Genomic DNA, 11,032 nt, shown 5'->3' on the forward strand with positions numbered 1-11,032 from the left:
AACGATGGATGCAACATGTAAGTACAAAATGACTCAGTACACAAGAGAGAGAGAGAGTGTGTGTGTGTTTAAAAAAAAAATCATTGCTCCCCGACACACTAACATTGTTTTTACCATATTGTCTCAACCGAATGCACAACTGTGTGTTTTTCTTGTTGTATAGCATGCAAACGCTTCCATCCCCTTGTGTTTATTTTTTCTTATGAAATGAAAATAATTTTATAGCTTAAGGGAGAGTATTTGTAAATGGTTAACAGTGTCTAGAGAACGCAATATTGAAGGAAGCCCAGTCTTGTCTAGACTTGTTTTGCTTTGTCTGAATGTCATTTATCTTATTTTCCTGGGTGGGTATTGAGAGTTTTCTTACTGAGTTAGCTACTTTCTTGTCAAACAATGAACGACTGAGGTTACCGGTTATCAAAGCTTTGTATGCATAGAGTGTCAATACTTCCTGTGAACTGTTTGTACAAATTTTAATAGCATTTTCTCTTTATTTATAAACTTTATACAACATTTGGTCAAGATGTTAAGGTTCTGAAATTATCTGTTGTAGCATCGTCAATGAAATAAACGGATGAGCGGATCCAAGGCCTGACCTTTCTCAAATCTGTATTGCCGATATTTCAAATAAGATCGAAGAGTTGAAAACAAATTAAGCCCTTCATTTTTTGTTTTAAAATGTTGAACATGAAATAAATCTTTTAAAAGCAGGTTGGTGATTTGGCGTTATTTGTGAAATGCGCTTACGGATTATTTCTTGTGTTGTTGGAGAACATACAATTACCTGCTCGTCTAAGTATTATTGCCTGTGATGTCCGTGTGTCTGCTACGACCTGAAAATATAGGCTCACGACTGCACATGACTTATGAGGACATAATGTTTTTCTAACGACATTAAAATAGAAACTTAAACTCTCTCTCTCTCTCTTATATACACACACTCACGCACAGAAATATTCATAATAATAATTAATGCAAGATTTGTATGGCGCGTACTTACACTGGTAAGCAGCATGCGTTTATCACTCAAGAGCATGTCCAGCAAATATAGTGGGAAGTGTATCTGTGTGTGTGTACGTGTTTGTGAATAAAAGTGAATTAATATCGCTAACGAATCAACACGGATGTTTGTGAATCAGTCCTCTGTAAGTTTGGTCGTGCTACTTTTTGAAGTATGAGAGTCATTACTGTCTCTCAAGCCCAGGTTTTTCTTATTCAACGCTCTTTCTACTCCTCTCTGTCATCTGTCTACTTCTTTATTCAATTTTTCTTCTTCTTATATCCTTCTCTAACTTCTCGGCTACTTTCTCTTTCTATTTCTTCCACCTGACTGTATACGTGTCAAACATATCTACACGCATAGTGCATTTAGTAAATGCTTAACACTGTAAATCTCTCGTTTCACTTGTTTCTCAATTGAAGCATTATTTATGGCAACCTCTTGATGTAACTTGCTATCAAAGTGAAAGGATCATGTGCAAAGGGTAATCTATAAATAGAATTGATGGAATAATGTGACAATTCGAAGTTAAAAACCAAACATAATTTCAGATTAGTACAAACAACGCAGTACAGTCAAAGCAGAGGTGATAACTAATTAATCCAATGGCTTTTACACACAAGTATACATGTATACATATATAGTTAAAGACACAAATAATAAATGGGTCATAAAGCACGCTGTCTAACTCAAGGGGAATAATTCAACAGAATTATCAGTAAAAGGAAAGCTTTGTGATCTCCCTTACTATTAAAAAAAATTAAAAGCGATTGTATCCACCAAAAGCTATAAATATCATCAAAATTAAAAAAAAATAATAATAATGAGTTTAGGAGATGGTTTTCCCCTTTTGTGAAAAAAAAGACGAGTAAAGTTAGTTTCAGTACCCTGTACATCCCAAAATAACGACCAAGGCTATTAGTTCAAAGAGCAATATATTTTTCCTTTTCTTGGCCACGTACGACTGTGTGCTTGTTTGAGTGCAAATGTTTTGGAAGTCCGTGTGGCTTTAACGGCGTAAACAATCATTACGACTGTGATTCTTCTCCGACAGATATCGTCTCTTATTAATGTCATTCAAGTCAACTTTAAATAGACAAACACACACACACACACAAAGAGAAAGCGCACACAACTATTTCTCTATCTCCATCATTCCAAAGACTCACGCACATACAGAACAAGTACAAGACTTTTGAGTAGCTGATAAGTGCATCAATAATGTCAATAGTTTATTAATAGAACTTGTTTGTGTAAACTTTACAGCGATCTCAGCCTGATGGCATCTCGTTGACTGACTGTCTGCTGGCGGACCGCTTATGTCCGACGTCTGCTGTCGTTCAACCTGACTGGACATAAAGTGATTCTTGAGACTATAACCAGGGCCGCCGAGAGCCAGCCCGGGCCCCGGGACAGACGACCTCTCCGGGCCCCTTGTACTTGTAATCGTAAATTATTTTCCCAGTATATAATGTATGTTTACAATTCGAATCTCAATATCTACACTCAAACTCAACTTCTGCATGTGTAATGCTTGGACGTTCTGTCCTTAGACCTTTCTTTAAAAGAAATAGAAAAGGAGAAGAAGAAAAAAATCCATTGACCAAGGCCGGGCCCCCTTGACAACCGCGGGCCCGGGTACACCAGACCCTGCCCCCCCCCCCTCTCGTCAGGCCTGACTATGAGCCCCTTGTGACTTGTGACTCTTGTAAACCTGTATGTACCTGTTTGTTAACACTATACTCACTACTTTTCCAACTTCAAAGGTATTAACACAACCACTCAGCTATCCACAAATGTAAATCAACAATGAAAACATATTTCCGATGAATCTGTGAAAGTGTTTGTTGTTTTTTTATTCCGCTGTCCTTATCTTACATTCACATCTTCATCTACATCTACGTCTATATCTCCCTCTCACCTTAATTTGTATGCCTTTAATATTGACAATAGTGTATGGTTGTTGCGTATTACTCTTCTACACACGACTATTCACACGATTTTCTACTTCGCGGAATTTGAATGCTTTTCTAGCTTCTTTCTGTTTTATCTGACACTGGCTACAATGTTTAGCGTGAGAAATGCTATCCTTGATTAATACAATGTGCCAGCTTCAGTAAGCTGTTTACTTCTTCTGCTAACAACAAGGTCGTCCCTGTGGCAAACCCTCTACAGACATGACGGACGGTTACATTGAACTTCGTTGCCATGTTCCGTCCAGTTCATCGCCTTCCCCTTACATCCTTTAAAATATCACGTGATGTCTGCGCCCTAACTGACAATTTGACGTCGGACCACGTGTAGTCTACATTGAACACTACTCTTACTTTACAGGAAAACAGTGTTTTGGGTCTCAAACACTACAGTCACTTACCATTCTCTTGGACACCGCTCTCTGTAGACTTGATACAAGGACCGCGGATATGAATGCTCCTCCCTCCTTATCCACATTTTATATTCTTACGAAGTGAGATCACATCACTGCTCTTTGTTTATCAGTGGGTGAGCGTGGGTTAGGATTCTGCTAATGTATGTTATTAGTCGGCGTTTAGAGCTTAACGGGAGCTTAGTTACATCCGACCACATCCTCTCATCTTCCCTGGTATCGCCAACTGCTGACATCTTGTTTATTAGTACAGACAATGATACGGCGGTAGGTGGCACTGCGATGTTCGGTGTTTGCGCCGCTAGGTAAATATTACATTCGCTACCTTGTAAACATGTCACAGCTTGGTGTGTGTGTGTGTACGTGTGTGTGTGTGTGTGTATCGCGATGTGTATCACAGACATGGAAGGTTAGTTAATACTATGTTTGTTTTTAATTCCATATGAACTGACATCTGATCCTCCTAAACATTTCTACATCTATATATCTACAATTTGTTTACCTCAGCCTGTGTAAGCCCCGTAAAAACTGATTGTAAAAGCAGATCTCAAACAGAGTTGACGTGGAAGTTGAAGAGCGTGGGCTCGTTGACTATAAAAGTCTGGAGACAGCTTCGACAGGACAACAGCCACGTCATCACTTGCATCCTGCCAGCAGACAGCGGCGCACAACAAAGGGTAAGATTGACCTCCAGAGGTCGTAGCTATGGAGCGAGGCAATGTCGTTGCCCTGGGAGACGTTAGGGTTAGGGGAACTCAAAGACAGAATCTTGTTTCTTAAGTTATTTAGCGGTGTCCAGACCTCCCATGTTTTGTTTAATTTGCTCCCTCATAAATACTACTGTACTGTACTAATATACTATGAATAAAACAGGATATGGCGCAAAAATTAAAAGATTCATGCTTTTCGAAAAAGTCTCCAAACCTTTTTAAAGTAAAAGTATAGTTTTATTGTGTTGCAATTGTGATAAGAGTTTTAAATAATTGTGAATAAAACATCGCGCACAAGATTTGTTTACGGAAAATGCCTGAGCTGTATGAAATCGTTATAACAACATTGTGCACTCACATGTCACTTATGATTAGCACATACAAAGAGTTTGACTGTAAAAAAATTAATAATAAATATTTTAATTTCATAGACTTGATGGATATCGTTAACTATATTTCTTTAGATGATAATCAGATAGGAGTACACTTTATTGTTATTAATGTCGTTTCTACGCGTTATCCTTTTTTTCCCTGTGATTTTTCTTCCGTTATCTCTAATTTCTCCACATCATTATTGTTATTTCTATTATTATAATTAATATTATATGTAAAGCGCTATTAAATAATTTGTATTGTTGTTGTATTTTGTTGTTGTTGTTGTTTTGAGCGACCATTTAACATATCTTGCATTTTCCTACTTAAATTTCTATTTTGTCGGCTCTGGTAATAAACCAGCAATACCTGTTTCCAGGAACCATACTGTTTCTTCCTTGTCTGACTATACTTCCAAAATGAAGATCTGCGTTGTTATTCTGCTGGTCCTTGTGGCTACAGCTTCAGCTGCTCCCAGGGAAATTCAGAAGAGACTTACCCTTAGTAAGTCTATTTTAATTTTTTAACATAAATTCATTGTTAAGACGTTCAGTACATTATCTTTCTTTTCCTCCAGACTCCCTATCATCACATCTCCTTTTCTTTTTCTCTGCCTGTGGGTTTGATTGTTTTCTTTTATGAAAGTAGTATTATTGTAGGAAAAGGGTAGATATATACAAGCAATATTGACGCAGAAACATAGGAAAGCTGGGTATTAAATATTAAGGAGTGGACCTGGTGTCCCTTAGTCAGGTCAAGACCATCCTAGTGGCCATGAGCTTAAGAATGAGTCTCTCCATCAGCTCTCCTCTACGTCTGCTGCATGCCCTCAGCTATGACCTGACAAAGATATTTCCTCTGGAATGATTGGTTGTGCAGGAAAGAGGATAGTTCAGACATTTAATATAATTTATGTCTTTATGTCACCATCATTTTCTGACTGTAGACGGCTTTTAGGTTTCTATAAACTAGCATCAATCACAACAATCACATAAAAATGTTCTGATAATAAAAACCTTTCTACGCTTCAGAAGACATGTTCAACATTACTGACGACAAAATGTGAACATTACAGCTCCTTCTTAAAACGCCAAACTGTAAATGTATTTAACAATTTGTTTTACATTCCTTAACGGGTGGCTGCAAAGAATTGGAAGATTAACTTGTGTGTGGTATTATTTAATTCTTAAGATCGCCTCTATATTTCTTGTGTTTCGACAAGCGTGGTAGTCAAAGGTTGTTTAATGTGATTTGAATGATAATATATTTTCATCTCTTCAATCTAACAACAATTAAATGTACAAATACTGTAAACACTATGTCACAAAAATTATGAAACTTTCTATATAAATGGCAGATGAACTCGTTAAATTCCTGAAAGACTACATGAAGATTCATCCTGGAGAGGCCATGACTGCTTGCTTGATTCAATGCGAGTCTCTTGCTGGTTCTCTTAGCTTCTGGTGTGATGCAGCATGCGAGTTGTGAGTACAAAATAACTCGGTGCACAAAAAACAATGTTTAGGTGCGTGTGTGTGTGTGTGTGTTTTAAAAGGAATCATAATCCTCCCACACACTGACATTGTTTTTGTTTCCTATTATCTCTACCGAATACATAGCTGTATGCTTTTCTTATTGTATAACATGCAAACTTTTCCATCTCATTTTTCTTAATTTCTCTTAAGAAATGAAAAGGCTCTAATAGGTAAAGGCAGAGTATTTGTAAATGGTTTCTAGAGCACGCAATGTTGAAGCGAGCCCACTCTTGTCAAGACTTGTTTTGCTTTTTCTAACATGTTATGTATCGTATTTTCGTGGGTGGGTATTGATAGCCTTTCGACCGAGTTATCAGCTTTTTTGGCAGCTAACGACTGAGGTTACATACAGATTTGTGTGTAAATACTGATCTGTGAACTGTTTATATATATATAAACATTAGGTTTTCTCTGTATAATAGATAATGCATGACGATTTTCAAATCACCTTTTCCCAACATCAAAGTGCTTTATTAAAGAAACAAGTACACAAACATAATAAAAACGGAAAAAACAGTTGTAGAATCACTGTCTTTGAGAAGATAGCGTTTGTTTCGTTACTATATTAAATTATAAATAAAAACTGTCAAGAAACTTTTGTAAATGGTTAACCGTGTCTAGAGCACGCAATGTTGAAGGGAGCCCACTCTTGTCAAGACTTGTTTTGCTTTTTCTGACCTGTTATGTATCGTATTTTCGTGGGTGGGTATTGATAGTCTTGCGACCGAGTTATCAGCTTTTTTGACAATTAACGACTGAGGTTACCGGTTCCTATAGCTTTGTGTGTAAATACTTTTCTGTGAACTGTTTATATGTACATAGTATGTCTCATCTATATAACAGATAATACATGTCGATTTTCATGTCAACTTGTTCCACCATCAAAGTGCTTTACAAAAGAAACAAATACAAAAACATAATTAAAACGGAAAAACAGTTGTAGAATCACTGTCTTTGAGAAGATAGCGTTTGTTTCGTTACTATATTAAATTATAAATAAAAACTGTCAAGAAACTTTGGTCATGATGTCCAATGTTCTCAAATAATCTTTATATGTTGTAGCGTCGTCAACGAAGTAAACGGATGAGCCAATGAAGACTGTCTTCTGCAAGGCCTGATCTTTCTCAAGTCTTTATTGTCGACATTTCAAAAAAGCTCAGAGTTGGATACGAGTTCAACACTTCATTATTAATTTGAAAATGTCGAAACTGGAATAAATCTGTTAAAAAGCAGCTTGATGATTTTGGCGTTTTATATGAATTATTTCTCTTCAGGAAATGCTTTTATGGATTGTTTCTTGTGTTGTCGACGCACATACAATTATCTGCTCGTCTAAGTATTATTGCCTGTGATATCCGTGTGTCTGCAACGGCCTGAAAATATAGTCTCACGACTGCACAGGACTTATGAAGACATCGTGTTCTTCTAACGCCTTTAAAATAGAAAATTAAACTCTCTCTGAATCTCTTACTTACAACACACTGTAATAAGAAGAAAGTACAATTATCTCACATACTCACGACGTATTACACACACAACGCTCGACGAGTCCCCACAGATGAGGATGAGGATGAAGAGATTTGCAGGTAAATCAAACTGAAGAGGCACGAGTTCAGAGGAATGTCACTGAGAGAGTTATAAAGAAAATGGAGGAGAAGACCTTTGTTTTCCCGTTTAGTCGGCCATTTTTATGTGACGTCTTTTTGTGCTTCAAGTGACGTGGAACAAATGACGCACACAAGACGTCAGACAGAAGGCAAAATTTGTACACAAACAATAAACGACTACCACAACTCACTACACACACACACACATAATAATAATAATGATGATGATGATGAGGAGGAGGAGGAGGAGGAGGAGGAGGATGATGATGATCATCATCATCATCATCATCATCATCATCATCATCATCATAATGATGTGTACTTGTAACGACCAGGATAAATCCTACTCTGCGCAGACCACCAATAAGGAATGAGGAGACATATTCCTGTTTGGTGTCAGCAGCTACAACAATAAACCCACACGCACTGATTCAGTTCCAACTAAACCACCCACCACCCCACACACCCACACACCGACCCAGACCCTTTTACACAACCAACAAAAGTGAGAGTTGCAAAGAGAAAGAGACAGAACTATCTCTCTTTATTTAAAATTTCAAAATGATTTATACAGTTGAACATATCTGTACTATGTGGTACTCGTGCTTCCACATGCGCAAAACGAATTTTAACTCCAAACCTCAATAAGCGACAGACAGACGAGAAGGAAATGATAGATAGTCAGTCAACATAGATCTCAGTATGGGTACAAACAGGACTCTAGTCAAAAGTCTCTGGATTTGTCAGATAGGACATGACCTAGCACTATTCACCTCACTGTGTGATGTGAAGAACGAGATAACATAATTATTGTGATGACGGTATAATGTGCAAAGCTATTGGATGATATAAACAAACAACTGTTGACATATTGATGCTGTTGAACTGTTTATGTAGATGTCATTGAAGATTCTGTAAGCCGTCATAATCACAGAAAATAACATTCCACGGCTAACAGAAAAATTAGCGTTTATATGTAATGGCTTTGTATTTCATACAATGTGTATCATATTTTTAAACCGCTGTATTTTACCTTCAGAAAAAAACTTTCCTCCAGAACTAAGAAAAATTGTTTGTACGTGTGTCTGGTTCTATCTGTGTGTGTGTGCGTGTGCGCCCGCACTCATCATTGCCATTGAGGTTGGTGAGTGTGCAATGTAACGACTTGCAATGACTTTAGTTATGTTGTTTCATTATCATCGTTAGAAGACGCAGCATTTTGGAAATGATTTAAACATTTTTATGTCCTTTTATTATTTTTTCCTTCATTATTAAAACTAACAAAATGATTTTTCTTTAAGAACGAATGACGACGACAAACACTTAAAACCATGTTTGATTGTAAGTGACAAAAGTTTTAGTTAGATGTACATTATCTTAAGGATCAACGAAGAAACTACACAAGGTCGTCTATAATGACTTTTATTCACTCTTCTAATATCTGCTTGATGTACCCAAATGATAACGAAGAACTTTAAGTTTATTTTTACAGTACAAAAGACGTTATTGAATGAAATTAGCTTCTGCTGGACAAAGCAAAGTTCCCTGACTGAAAACTAGAGAGTACGAAAGTAGGTTAAGAAAGCTAATATTAGAAAACTCTCGAGATTGTCTTTAACACCTGATATTTTTAAATGCTTTCGAAAACTTTGCCTTCCATTTCACTGGAATAGAATGATAGTGTAAGCTTTGTTTATGCATTAATCTAAGTATTAACATTAAGGAACGTGTGCTCAATGTTAAACTATATTCCTCTCTGCATGTGCATTGTCTCTCGAATACAATGGCGAAGCAAAGTATGGAGGTGGACAGTTATGTATGTGGCAGTCTGTTGTGTTCTTGTCATTAAAGTTCTCTGATCCTTATCTGCCATCCACTTTACACCTGTACCTTTAAAAGCCTATATGTCTCTTTCTCTTTGCAACTCCCAATTTTGTTGGTTGTGTAAAACGGTCTGGGTCAGTGTGTGTGTGTGTGGGGTGGTGGGTGGTGGGTGGTTTAGTTGAAGTTGAATCAGTGCGTGTGGGTTATTGTTGTAGCTGCTGACAGCAAACAGGAATATGTCTGCTGTCTAAAGTTTATTCCTTATTGGTTTATCTGCGCCGAGTATTGCTGTTGTTGTTATTATTATTTGTGTGTAGTGAGTTGTGGTAGTCGTGTATTGTTTGTGTACAAATTGTGTCTTGTGTCTGACGTCTTGTGTGCGTCATTTGTTCCACGTCACTTGAAGCACAAAATGACGTCATGTATAAGAAAAGCAGTTGCTCTCAAAATGGCCGAGTGAGCGGGAAAACAAAGGTCTTCGCCATTTTCTTTATAACTCTCTCAGTGACATTCCTGTGAACTTGTGCCTCTTCAGTTTGATTTACCTTCAAATCTCTTCATCCTCTCCTTCATCTGTGGGGACTCGTCGAGCGTTGTGTGTGTGTAATACGTCGTGAGTATGCAAGATAAATGTACTTTCTTCTTATTACAGTGTGTGCATTGTAAGTAAGAGATTCAGAGAGAGTTTTATTTTCGATTTTAAAGGCGTTAGAAGAACACGATGTCTGTCATAAGTCCTGTGCAGTCGTGAGACTGTATTTTCAGGCCGTTGCAGACACACGGACACCACAGGCAATAATACTTAGACCAGCAGCTAATTGTAGGTGAGTCAAAAACACAAGAAACAATCCATAAGCACATTTCCTGAAGAGAAATAATTCAAATAAAACGCCAAGTCACCAAGCTGCCTTTGAAAGATTTATTCAAGTTTCAACAATTTCAAATTAATAATGAAGTGCTGAACTCGTGTCCAACTCTTTGATCTTTTTTGAAATGTCGACAATGAAGACTTGAGAAAGGTCAGGCCTTGCAGAAGACAGTCTTCATTGACTCATGAGTTTATTTCATTGACGACGCTACAACATATAAAGATTATCTGAGAACCTTGGACATCATTTTCAAATTTTCTTTACAGTTTTTATATATGATATAATGCAATTTTATCGTCTCAGAGAGCACCAAAACTCATCTACAGTGATTCTACAACTGTTTTTCGGTTTTTATTATGTTTGTGTATTTGTTTCTTTAGTAAAGCACTTTGATGGTAGGAAAAGTTGACATGAAAATCGACATTCATTATATATATTACAGAGAAAACCTAATGTTTATATATATATATATAAACAGTTCACAGACAAGTATTTACACACAAAGCTTTAGGAACCGGTAACCTCAGTCGTTAATTGCCAAGAAAGCTGATAACTCGGTCGCAAGACTATCAATACCCACTTAAGAAGTAAGGTATATAACAGGTCAGAAAAAGCAAAACAAATCTTGACAAGAGTGGGCTCCCTCCAACATTGCATGCTCTAGACACGGTTAACCCTTTACAAATACTCTGCCTTTACCTATGAGAGCCTTTTCATTTCATAAGATAA

This window comes from Pomacea canaliculata, linkage group LG5 (assembly GCF_003073045.1).
Source record: "Pomacea canaliculata isolate SZHN2017 linkage group LG5, ASM307304v1, whole genome shotgun sequence".
Taxonomy (NCBI): Eukaryota; Metazoa; Mollusca; class Gastropoda; order Architaenioglossa; family Ampullariidae; genus Pomacea; species Pomacea canaliculata.